General features: G+C 25.7%; 1 long non-coding RNA gene across 1 annotated transcript; it reads right to left on the bottom strand.

Annotated features, from left to right (window-relative positions):
* Positions 1-238: 238 nt before the first annotated feature.
* Positions 239-8946, bottom strand: LOC113551930. The gene is made up of 3 exons (XR_003405148.1): positions 8840-8946; positions 8023-8091; positions 239-374 (listed from the first exon to the last, which is right to left on the bottom strand). It is a non-coding gene; the product is annotated as an uncharacterized LOC113551930 (long non-coding RNA).
* Between the last annotated feature and the right edge of the window lie 4053 nt (positions 8947-12999).

Raw genomic sequence — 12999 nt, 5'->3', positions numbered from 1 at the left:
TGTTGTGTTGCAGTGGTCGATACAGTGCAGTGTTCAGAAAAAATTGTAAATTATAATGTACGACTAAATAAAGTTAGAGTTATATTTTTTTGAATTAATCAAATATTATATTATATAACATTGTATACACGGCCGTAGAAGATATATTGATATTATATTGTATACTATTAAATTATTTCGTCGGGGGATAACATTTTTTTAAAGGAGATAAAATCAGGAGATATATCATAAAATGTCAGCATCGCTCGTTTACCACCCTCGCTGCCTTCGATCACTGTATATTATGTCCATTTTTTACGTCCTTAATGATTGTCTACTGCATGATAATTTACCACTGGTGTTTTTGATGTTGGAAAAAATCTTCGTTTTCTGTACTAAAAAAATCTAATTATTATTATTAATTGTATGATTATACATATACGATGACCGTCGGCCAAAGAGTTTGACCAACCATAGTTTATTTGTGTAACGCGAATCAGTTATATCAGTTTATATTGTATAATAATATTATAATATTATATTATACAGTGGTAATAATAATAACTGTAATTATTGTAATTATTATTATAATTGTGCGTGTATTGCCATCGATGGCGTTGAATAATATATATTTTATATGCTAGTCAGTAGTCACAAAATTATACACACGTGTTACAATAGCGTTTACGATTTATTATTATTATTATTATACACATATCTAATTAGTCTGTGATGTTTTACAATGTAAATGATATACCTACCATCATCGTAAACATGACATTATAGGCATACTTATTGTTTTTTTTTAATAAACGACGTTCTACGTCTAATAACATTTAGTTATGATATTGTTAACCGTAAATATAATTTATATGTATTTAAGTACCGTAAATCGATAATATGATAAATATGTGCACATTGGTTAATTTATAATCGATTAATAAAATATTTAAACTTATTTTCACTTTATTAGACGTAAGTGGTTAATTTTTTTTCCAATGTACTTTACTATACAAGTATAATATACCTAGTATGATAATAAGTAAATTATTATACATTTTTATTTTTTTTTTTATTAACACTCAATAATAATAATAATATACCTGCACAATTATTAAGATAATTATTTTTACCATTTTTGTTGTGTTTTTTTTTACAGAAAATAGAATACATTTATTTTTGAAAAAAAAAATTAGATCGATCACTTTTGATTTCGCCGGTGTCTTCTCTATTGTCAATCCAACTATATTTTATGCGTTTTTGCGTCTAACGGGCAACAACTCTATGTGTATATAATATATTATATTTAACTTAACATAATAATATTAGTTTGGTGGTTTTAAAACAATTTATATTTTATTGTAATTATGTAATATGTAATAGTAACGCGTTTTTTTTTTTTATGAAACGCTGACCATAATATTATAACCACTATGAGCGATTTTCGTGGTCACTAAAACGAGTAACAACTTCAGTATTACACAACAAACACCGTTATATTATTTTAATAACCATAAATTAATTGATTCTTATCGTATAAATATTATTTTTATTAATATTTTACAATGTACAATTACATTGCGCGTATGGTGTAAACTCATTTAAAATCAATATATATATATATATATTAATATATGCTATAGCATAGTAATGCAGTTTATAAACTATAATAAATATACCTAGCTAGTTATTAGTTATTATATCATATACGATATTAAGGTTTCGCTTGCAGCAATTTAAGCACACGTAATTTTTCACGATTTTCCATATAATCTAATATCTTTAACCCTGGTTTTGGTTAAATAAATATAACATAAAGAGTAAATGGTATCAAAAATCTTGTATAATTTGTGTTTAACAATTATGTCAATAACATAGTAATATTTGTCTATATATCTAGCCTAGAGAACAAAGTAACGCGCGTGCTTCATAATATGATATGTGATGCAGCCTCTTTCTAGCCATCATAAAATCTACAAAATAACTGTCATTGGAAAAATTTTGTGTAGCAATAATATTATTATAATAATTATTAAAATTGAACAGGAAATTTTGGTTTTAGGTTTCTACTCTTTGTAAATGATGTATCAAATGAATTTTTTTCCTATATCTGTTGAATTAAATGATATCTAAATATTTTTTATTCTTTTTCCTCGTAATTCCTATCATTCTTGTGTAATAAATAACTTCTTTGTGTCTTCCTAGTGGTCTATTTATAACCTCAGTAAACATTATTGTTGTATTGGTAGCTAATGTTAATACAAATAGTTTAATTGAAAAAATAGCTGCAACCCAGATAGGTCAAATAGAAAAAAAATTATTGTTTTGTTCTAAATGGACTCTCAATACGCTCCTAGACAGGACGTTACATAATATGCACTTATATAATATTATATAAGTATATATAGCAGACTAGTTCGATTCGAATAAACTTAAAACCACCAACGCGCGTTACAAATAACGGGCGGTGGTCGTGGGTATACTATAATTTTATTGATTTTAAAATGATGTTGAAGGTTGCTTTTTCGGAAAACACTTTTTGGGGTACATACCGCCTTTACATATATAGTGAAAGCGCCACAAAAGTTTTCCGTATCGATTAGACACAGATGCACGTGGGGTTTCCGCAAGTTCGCTGGGATTGAAAATTTCGCAACGATTTCGAGGAAAACGATAGAATTACAAAAAAATAAATAAACGGAATCCTTGCGGTGAACTCATTATTATACAATTGAACGAAATTGTTAACAGAATGACACTATTATTTTTGAGTTTGCAATAAAAATTTAACTAGAATAATTTTAAATTGATTAAAGATTTAGATTTCAGTATTTTGTTATCTGAATTTTTATTATTGATCCATGGCTATAAATCTGTTGTAGATATTTATGGTTTATTTATTAATATTTGGTTAATTATATTATTTTTATTTTAAATCAAATGAAATAATTGAAATACGTAGGCGTATTTAATATTTGAATTTATATATAAATTATATTTTTATAAAAATTTTTTTTTATTTTTTATTTATTTATTTATTTATTTATATTTTTCTGTAAGTATAATTGTACGGTAATTTTTTATTTTTACCACTCCAAAGTATAGGAATATATATATCCCACAAAGATATGTTCAAAGGTACCTATATAACGTTTTGGTACGTATACGAAAGGTAGCACATTGGTCAAATGTTAACGGTTAGCGATAATATTTTTATATTTCGTTGTTAAATCATGCATTTTATTAAATAAAAAATGGTGTGAAGTACATATTTTATTATTTTTAAAAAGTACAGTAATCAATTATAAAAGTTTAAAATTAACTTTATCATATATAATTTTTGTACTTTAAAAAAATTGGGTCATTTCAAATAAACTCAATATTCTTGTCAACAAATTATGTATAATATGAAAGTTTATTTTCCATATCGAATTATTTCAAATCAAAACTGAATAATAACAAATTGTGTTCGACAAAGCTAGTGCTGCTTTGTTATTAAGAAATTGTACTGAATTTTCATATTTATAACTTCCATCACCCAGAGTAAAAACTGTTTGTAGATAGTACTATTATTACTAATAATTATGAATAATGAATCATATGATTGACATTTTAATTATTTTAAAACTTTGATTACAACAGATTAGCACTTAAATCAATTTATCCGAAAAAGTTCGGCATCTCTGGTATATATCCTGAAATCACCATTTTTTTATCGGAAAAATTATTCTCAGTCATGAAAATACATTAAAATTTAAAAGATAAAACGTAGATATGGTATACAACCTACCACCAAACCAATAATGTTTTTTGTCAACACTTAGAATTCAAAATGTAACTCGATTAATATAATATTTGATCATGTATCTATATTTGATAATAATATAATATATTTTAAATACATAATATTAAATATACAATTAAAAATAATATTACCTAGATACATGGTCTATAATATTTAATCTATATTATATGGAATAATATAATATAAAATATTGTATGATTTTATAAGAAAGACGGTATTATATCAACATCAATGATATTTACTAACATGATACCAGGGCTTTTAGTTATTGATAGTTATGGTATTATAGGTAGTTTATAATTTAATTTTAATTTTACAAGTAAGTTACATTTTTTTAAATATGGTATAGGCTTCAATTTTTAATAACTATTCACTAACATTCAAATTCACTCATTTTTTGTTGAATTTGGATTTTTAACGTTTAAAGTAAAACAATGAATATATGTTGGCTTTATAATAACTAACTTTTCTTTGTTTTTTAATAATTTTATTTTTGTGTGTGATTTGTTATTTGTTATCGTTATGTTTTGGAGTAGATAATATGCTTTAATCTCCAACTTTGAAGGTAGCTAGTGGTATTAATAAATTCGCATTATAATGTACTTTTTTGTATGCGTGGAGGGACTAAAATAACAAGAAAATTCCAGTATTTATACTTTATGCACATAAATACATATTTAATTTTTTAAATATTTTGACTCTTTATGTTAAATTTATAGACATTACTCTATTGAGTATATTTAATTTTTTGATTCAAGATTCTAAAAGCTTGAACATTTAATACAAGGTTACTTAAATTTGTTCTTACTACATTTGAAAACATCAAAAACATATAGTAGGTAACATTATACTGCTCAATAATATAATTTAAACTCATTGTACTATTTTATACGGATATATCAGTACATCATACGGCAGAAAGATTAATAAAACTATTATATTTGTGTTGAAAAATTATATTATTTTATTTACATCAATCAACGATATTATTTATTATACATTTGTTAGAGAACACAATCAATTTAGTATTTACTTGGCAAATCATAATGTATAGTTAATAATTAATTTGATAATAGGTACTCACCGCTGCTTATCGGTGTTAATGGTGTATAGTGATACAATATTTAAATAATAATTTTTCAAAGAAAAAACCTTACACTTCATATTACTTTAACATTTAATTATAATAAATACTAATAACCTGTACAAAATACAACGTTATATAACTCAAGTTGAAATAATAATACTCGATTCTTAAAATATAGTTGATGTAACTTTTTTGTTTTAAACATCTGTATCGATTATTATACAATGCAACAGTAATGTGATATGTGTGATAAATTTAGGAATAAAATTAATAACTTGAAATTAACCCAAAAGTGCATGTTTTAAAAAATATGAATATAAAAAGTTTATAATAGTACTTACATGCGAGTTTTTACTATTTTATATTTTACCTATAGATGTACACTATATTTTTATATTCATTAGATGGAATACCGATAATTACCATTAACTTTAAAATTATAGTTACCTAACCTAATCTATTAAAGTACTTAGCTAGCTATTATTATACAATTAAATAAAATACGTAAATTACTTCTATTTTAAATGTTAAAAATTACAGTTTTTTATAGTTATAAATTATAATTTTATACTTTGATATTTATCGAAGTTAAAATATGCCGATATATAATAGATTTCGTAAATAATTTTATTTAGTTAACGACTTGATTTTATAATAATTTAAATATTCAGTTCGAGAAATTTTCCAGGAGAGATTAGTTGTTTATTCAGCTAATTGCTGCCACCGTTTGTATAAATTAACGCGCGTATATCGCACAATAATAATATATAATAATAATACCTATTCATAATATTATTATATACTGAAGGATTTGTAAATTGAAAATAACGATTTTTATTTAAATAAATTATAAAATTACGAGCTATATTTGAATATCTAAATAATTTTGAAATTAAGCCAACTGCATTCTCAATCCGTCACATATAAATTATATACCTATTTAAAAACTCTACTAGACTGCAATTAATCTTAATTATGATGAATTTTCTACTTTGTTTTTGAATACGTAAGTTTTGTTAGACTTAGGTAGCAGGAATACCTATGCATGCGTTGTGGTTGCACACATGTCATTGGCAATGTTAGACAAAATAATAAAAACCATGAGTTTTTGCTTTAAAAAAAATTCTACAGGAAAAACTAACAATAAACGAAAAATTTTTATAAAGCTCGTTGGATTTCGATTCTCGACTACGGTTGTTAAAAATAAAACATTAAAAATTAAATTGTGAAAATTTGTCACATTCAAACTCTTATTAGTAAGTTTAGATATATAATTTTGAAAATCGATAACATTTGAAAGAAATCATTCAATATATTACATAATTTAAATGAGAAAAATAAAACGGAAAAAATATTAAACGTTTAATATACCTACTTGTGCAGAAAGACGATGCGTTTAGCTAATATATTATACTATAATTGACTAAAAATTAATTAATGGTTCACTAACATTAAATAGATCGATAATGGATCATTAAACTATATTTAAGAAACCATTAATACTGATTTATCAAATGTTTAGTGATTGTTTATGCGATTATAAAACTTTATTGTTGTAATAGTATATCTCTTTACGTGTGTGTACTGTATATATTTTGAGTGAAGCGGAGAATCTATTGATTTTACGATGATGTGTGTGTTTTTTTTAAGTCCGATGACACATTTTCTAGTAGAAAAACTTTTTAACAAGGGAGACTTCCGTAGAAACCTCTCTAGTTGGTATTTATAGGAGATGAAAATTAAAATCTTAAATACTTTTTAAAATAATCAGTAAATACAAAAAAAATGTTATAAAATAACAATAATATATATATATAGATAAATAGATATATTATTAATTTATTATTATAAATAATTAATTTGTAACCAGGATTACTAAAAAATTAGGCTGTTTTCTTTTACAGAATCGTTTCTCGTTGTTACAATGATTATTATTAAATTTAAGTTTAATACATCTATTACATTTACACACTATTTACTCAATGACAACTCAATGTAACAGCGGTTACTTATTATTTAATAGTTTTTTACATTTTATTTTATAAGATTATTAATATTATCAGAGATTTAGGGATAAATTAATTTTATACATTTATTGTGACAAATTATAAGTAATATTATAAGCGTACTTTTTATAATATCTACTACCTATATTATACTTATTATCATAACCACTGCATTACGACATTTCATTACCTATTACATTGATTTTAACAATAGTTATATTTTATATACTTAGATATCTATATCGTAAAATGCCAAATAATGCTTTTATTCGGTAAGTCTTTATTACAATTTTAAATTATAATAACTCTGAAAGTAAATATAATAAAAAAGAAAAATATTAATATATGCAGGCGTGTGGCATATAAAGAATTTTACCACTATAAGAAACGCAATTATATCATTATTTATGGACGGTGTGCTAGTTAAAAAGGAATACGTAAAAATTAAGATTTCTTTTTTTGCAGAAAAAAGGAAAAAGTTGACATCATGTATTGTTTTAAAAATATTTTTTTTTCTTTTTAATAAATCTATAATTAACGGATCGTCTAAACTCTGAAGACAAGAATAAAATAATAGTTATCACTATATTTTAACTTGTATAAGTTTTAAATAGTTTTAAGTTAGTTTGCCAAAAGTAGCGTGTTTTCGACTTATTCCTAGGTATAAACCTGTGCAATGTCAAATATGTCAATTCCAATAATTGAATGGTAGAAATTCTAAAAATTATAATTATGCCATCATCATGTTCACGTGTAGAAGTTATATACACATTTAGAACTCGATAATTGTTTTTATATTTGATACTTTGAGAGTTATACAGTATAATATGAAACAACCTGTCACATATATAATTATTATAAAATAATTTCATTTTTTGAAGTCTGGCGACTATGACGTAATGAAACCATAAAAGAAGCTTTATAACTTTGGACATTAAAATTGTTCAAGTCGACGCTATTGTCGTTATTTATATGTATCTAATATATATAGACATACAGTGTGTAAAACAATAAATTGCTTATTGTTACAATATTTTTGTTAAAAGTAAAAATCTTGCTAGAGAAACGACTTTACGAATCAATATACCGACTGAACGTAAAGTAAAGGGTGTTATAAATTTATATTATATGTGACAATAACTCACTATTATAACGAGTAGTCATCAATATAGTCTGCCATGCAAATTGAACTTAACAGCGTTATTCCTGTACACCTGTTGAATAATGCAGTAATATTATATATAGGCATAAACTATAAAAGTTTGCAATTGTATATCAATCTGAGTTAATTCTAACTTACTTCAACTGCAATTAGAACAATATATATCAATTTTTATAATACATGAATTTGTACTAAAAACATTATTATTTCAGTTAATATTATATACGATATAAGTAGGTACTACTGAAGTACCAAGACCAATGAAATTAAACACAATTTAAAATGCGTTACTATATGTTACTTACAATGTATACATACCGAATGAAATTTATTTTCAATTATTTTTTAACGAATGTTTAATAGCCATGGTATGAAACGCAAGACATCGAGGCCCCAGGATACCTCTTGTCCTTTTATACTAGTATACCGATATAATTGGCATATAATAATATTATGAATCACTATATATAGTTGTTAAAATTTGTAAGTATACTTATAATACATTTAAATACTCAAAGTTATGCAATGTTTCAGCGAGCCAACAGAAACATAACAAATAATCATACACTATAATATAATATTATATTATTTTTCCAAAAAACAACAATAATAATAACAATGATTACATAAGTCCCTATATTTAATGAATTTATATCACACGCAACAAACAAATTTATGTTTTACAATGTTTCATACATTTTATAAAGACCGATACATAATTACATATTATGTAATGTAATGTCGGGCATGAGTTCAGTCCGCGAAAAATTATAAAATTTAAATAAATAGCACCTACCTACCTGTGTTTTTTTTTTAAATTGTAGAACATGTGTATCATACGGTTTCACATAAAAATACGGATTCATACAACAACAAAGGTATATAAGATAATACTGCAGCAATACCCAAGACACAACAATATATTGTATGATTACCGATGAATATAATTACTTAATATTTATTGGTGGTGGGAGAATTTGGAGGCATAGTATATCCCCACCAAAATATTTGTTTTATTTCGAGTATGCAGTAGGTATAACACGTATGTAGATATTCATAACATAATTTTCCTCAGCTCTCATTCATTATTATTGGAATACGCTTATATTTTATTTTTAAATTAAAACACTGAAGTATACAAAAAAACATAATACCTGTAATAACTAAATAGAAACTTAACGTCCAATCAAATGTTTTAATTTTGATCATGTGATTACGAATTGTTTGGATAGTGAACGAATAAAATATTGGTTTCCATACAAATTGAAAAATATCGATTCCGTTCCGTTACAAACTTATATGTACGACAGTCGACAACCTTTATGCGGCTATTTCATCGAATATGATATAGGAACTCGGAAAGTATATATATCTGCTAATAAATTAGAAATATATAGGTTACATCTATAGTAACTGCACAAACATTTTATAATTATCGAAAAGGTAGGTACAGCCTATATTATTATATTTTAAATTGATTAGCAGATAGGTATCAGAGTTCTGACTTCGTAATGGAATATGGACGCATACAAGTTGTCACACATTAGTTCGGATAAATGTAGGACGTATAATAATAATTTTAATAGTTGTAATCGTATACTAGGTATACAGCGAACACATGATACGCATAACATTATAACCTCATCTTCATCCGTATCACCTCCTCTGCTTGTATTATTATAATAATGATTATCATTATCATCACACTAATGAGTTTATACAAATACAATTTGCAAACACAACGGGACTTGACTTCATTTACTGCGGCGTCATTTGAATTAAATTCGAAACCTAAAAGTTGTTGTGACTCTCGACGCTCTAACAATGACCATAATAATAATATTACATTCGTCTCCCACAAAATCTCTCACAAAACGATTATCGAGCCTCAAGCACATTGAAATCACCGTCGTAACTACTTTACGTATATTTAGTGGGTGCCAGGAACCGCTTAATGGGCCTCCTCAAATCTACATATTAGACCTCTGAGTTTATCGTACACAAATTTTTAAACAAAAGAATGTTCGGTTATAAGTCAATATAACGTTTAAAAAAAAATGTTTATTTAAAAACAAAATATATTAATTACTAATAAAATGCCTGTGCCTGTAAATAATTTATTGATATTATGAAAACCATATACGTAGACAAAATGTGAGTCGTAGAATCACAAGTTATTTATTTTTAGTTAAAACGAAATGAACGTACAGAAAAGTTTCGTCACAACTATATACGTTATACAGTGTATTTTGGTCCAGAATAATAGTAATAATATGCAGTTCATATTGGTTTTTCAAATGTTTGCCTCACAGTTTTCTTACAAAAAAAAAAAATCGAAAATTTCAAACGATTTTTGAATGGCGCCGTTAGTGGTTTTTCCGTACACAGACCTTATTTATACCTAGATGATATTTTATTTATCCACCCCCTTTTCATCCTTTGCTAAATGTCAACATCTTATTATGAGAGAACACGATCATATAATACTCATAAAATCATTACGGTGTTTAGCCATTCGTCGTTAGTCGTTACACGATTGGTCGGTGCGTTTAATAACCAGATGAATAAATAGAAAAATTCTCTCCGTCACGAAGAAATCTATGCAAATCTAACCTACTCATTTCGTGGAGATATCGTCGCAATGCACAATACTTTACGCATTTGCAAACAATGACGTAAAAACAAATCGAAAGGCACGGTGGAATGAGAAAAAAAGAACGACAACTGCATTTTCCACAGATGATTTGAAAATTATAACGTTTACTCGGTCACGTGTGTTTACATAAAATACCTAATATTATAATATTTTTCGTTGGTCAGTTTTAAATGAATTACTGAGGTTTAAATAACACATTGAACGCGAAGAAAACCAGTCGGCGACCCCACCGCCGTTTTTCTTTAAGACCTGCATCGACGAAAAAAAATTCACGGTTGCCAGATCACGAATCACGTAAACTATATAGAAGGCAGTCACCTCGACCACGGTCTACATTGTTTATACGGTACAAATGTACAATCGTGAATGGATAACCACGATAATTTCATCAGTTAGTAAAGATAAAACCGTAATCCGTATAATACTATATCGGCCATTGGGTTTAGACCTTGAAGCTAGTTCACCAAGCCAAACTTGTAATGGTCAATTTGACTTACAAACTGTAATGATAGGTATACAGCATAACGTGGCGTATTTTGGGCTTTTTTCGGAGGTTTTTTGACTCCTGGTAATACTTTTTCTCTACAAATATTATCATAACATCATCACGAATTCATACCTGCAGATATTCATACACCTTATAAGTGGTAATTTCCTTGTAAAATAATCTTAGGATTGCTACTCAATTTTTGATTATAACTATGATAGGAATAAAGTATAAATAATTTGATTGAATAAATTAAAACTAATAACACTTAAATTTACCGATCAGTTTATTGGATTTTATATTACTCGTATATTTGCCGAATTGACGTTAATAAATAATAATAAATATTGTTATTGATATATTATATTAAAATAAAAAATAAAATACTTAAATTTAAAAACTTCAATCTCACAATATTAAAGTTAGGCGTCTTTTTTTTATTGCCAACTCGTTCAGTACTTAATTACTTTTATGCGATTCTTCCGATTGATTGATAACATGACTTATCCATTTAGCTAGTATTTTCCAAAGAAAACAATACATTATTATTACTTTTATGTTATCTTTTATCGTATTATTCCCTCTTTCTTTTTCTCCGGCCTATGTTTATTGCTCTATTGTATTCATAATAGTTAATTATGTTATTCATAATCTAATATTTATTTATTTTAATTTACATAGTTATTTAATAATTATAATTCTTAACTATCTTTTTTTATTATATTCCTCACTAATTTAATATTAATTGTTAGATATGTATAGATATATACATTATACATATACTGATAGTATATTTCATTTTATGCATCTAATCTGAATTTATTTCCGTAAATAAAGAAATTATTATTATTATTCAATTTTCAAAGCAGTTTTAAAATATTTCGTCATTCATCAATAATATTTTGTGATACCTCAGTAATTAATAGAAATAGATAAAAATTGAGGGGCTTAACCCTCAGGATACCCCCTAAGTACACCGCTGGATACATGTTCACATATCATATAACAGCTCAAAAATAATAAATAAATAGTGGTCAGGTTGTCACGTGCAGATAACAGTAACCCCTAATATAAATCTTCATCACTGATGATGAAAGGGGCGAATTTCATTATATGGTCACGTAGCAACTAACACGTATTTGTGATAATGATGCGCAATGACTTTCTTATATGCCGCTAGAGACAAGGGATGTCCGAATAAAGGTCTCTGCCACCAAGGAGAAATCTAATTTTTTTGGATTTACTGTAGGTGGTTTAATTAGTTAAATAGTTACATACATTTTTTTTCTAACAATATTATTGATTAATTTATAAATTTTCCCAAATAATCGGTTACTTTTCCACCAGAATAATATTTTTTCTCTACTCGGGTAAATTTTGGGTCATTTGTTCAAATGAATGACGCGCATAATATCAACAGTATTTTAATAAATATATAAAAGTTTATTAGAGGAATAGATCATAATTAATATAATGTAGTTGCTGGTATTTGATTAATTTGATTTTTCTTTCTATATTACAGTTTTTAATTTTCTTTCTAACTCATTTTGAAGTACCTAGTAAATCAGAAATTAGAAAAAATGCAACTTGGATGAAATGAAATGAACTTGGAAAATAATATATTAACAGAGCTACAGTAGTTAAGTATAAAATTTTTCAAATTTAATATATTATTATTGTTTTTCGTTAAAAGTGTATATATATAGGTATATCATACTTATGTTAATCAAAAATTAAGGTAAGAATAACAAAAAAAAAATTTGATAGTAAATCTCTGCGGGAGTATATTACTTTTACAGACATATTATTAGAACAAT

Source organism: Rhopalosiphum maidis, chromosome 2, assembly GCF_003676215.2.
Source record: "Rhopalosiphum maidis isolate BTI-1 chromosome 2, ASM367621v3, whole genome shotgun sequence".
In the NCBI taxonomy this organism is placed as follows: domain Eukaryota; kingdom Metazoa; phylum Arthropoda; class Insecta; order Hemiptera; family Aphididae; genus Rhopalosiphum; species Rhopalosiphum maidis.
The sequence above is the reverse complement of the archived record's forward strand: the minus strand, read 5'-3'. Positions and strand labels throughout refer to the sequence as shown.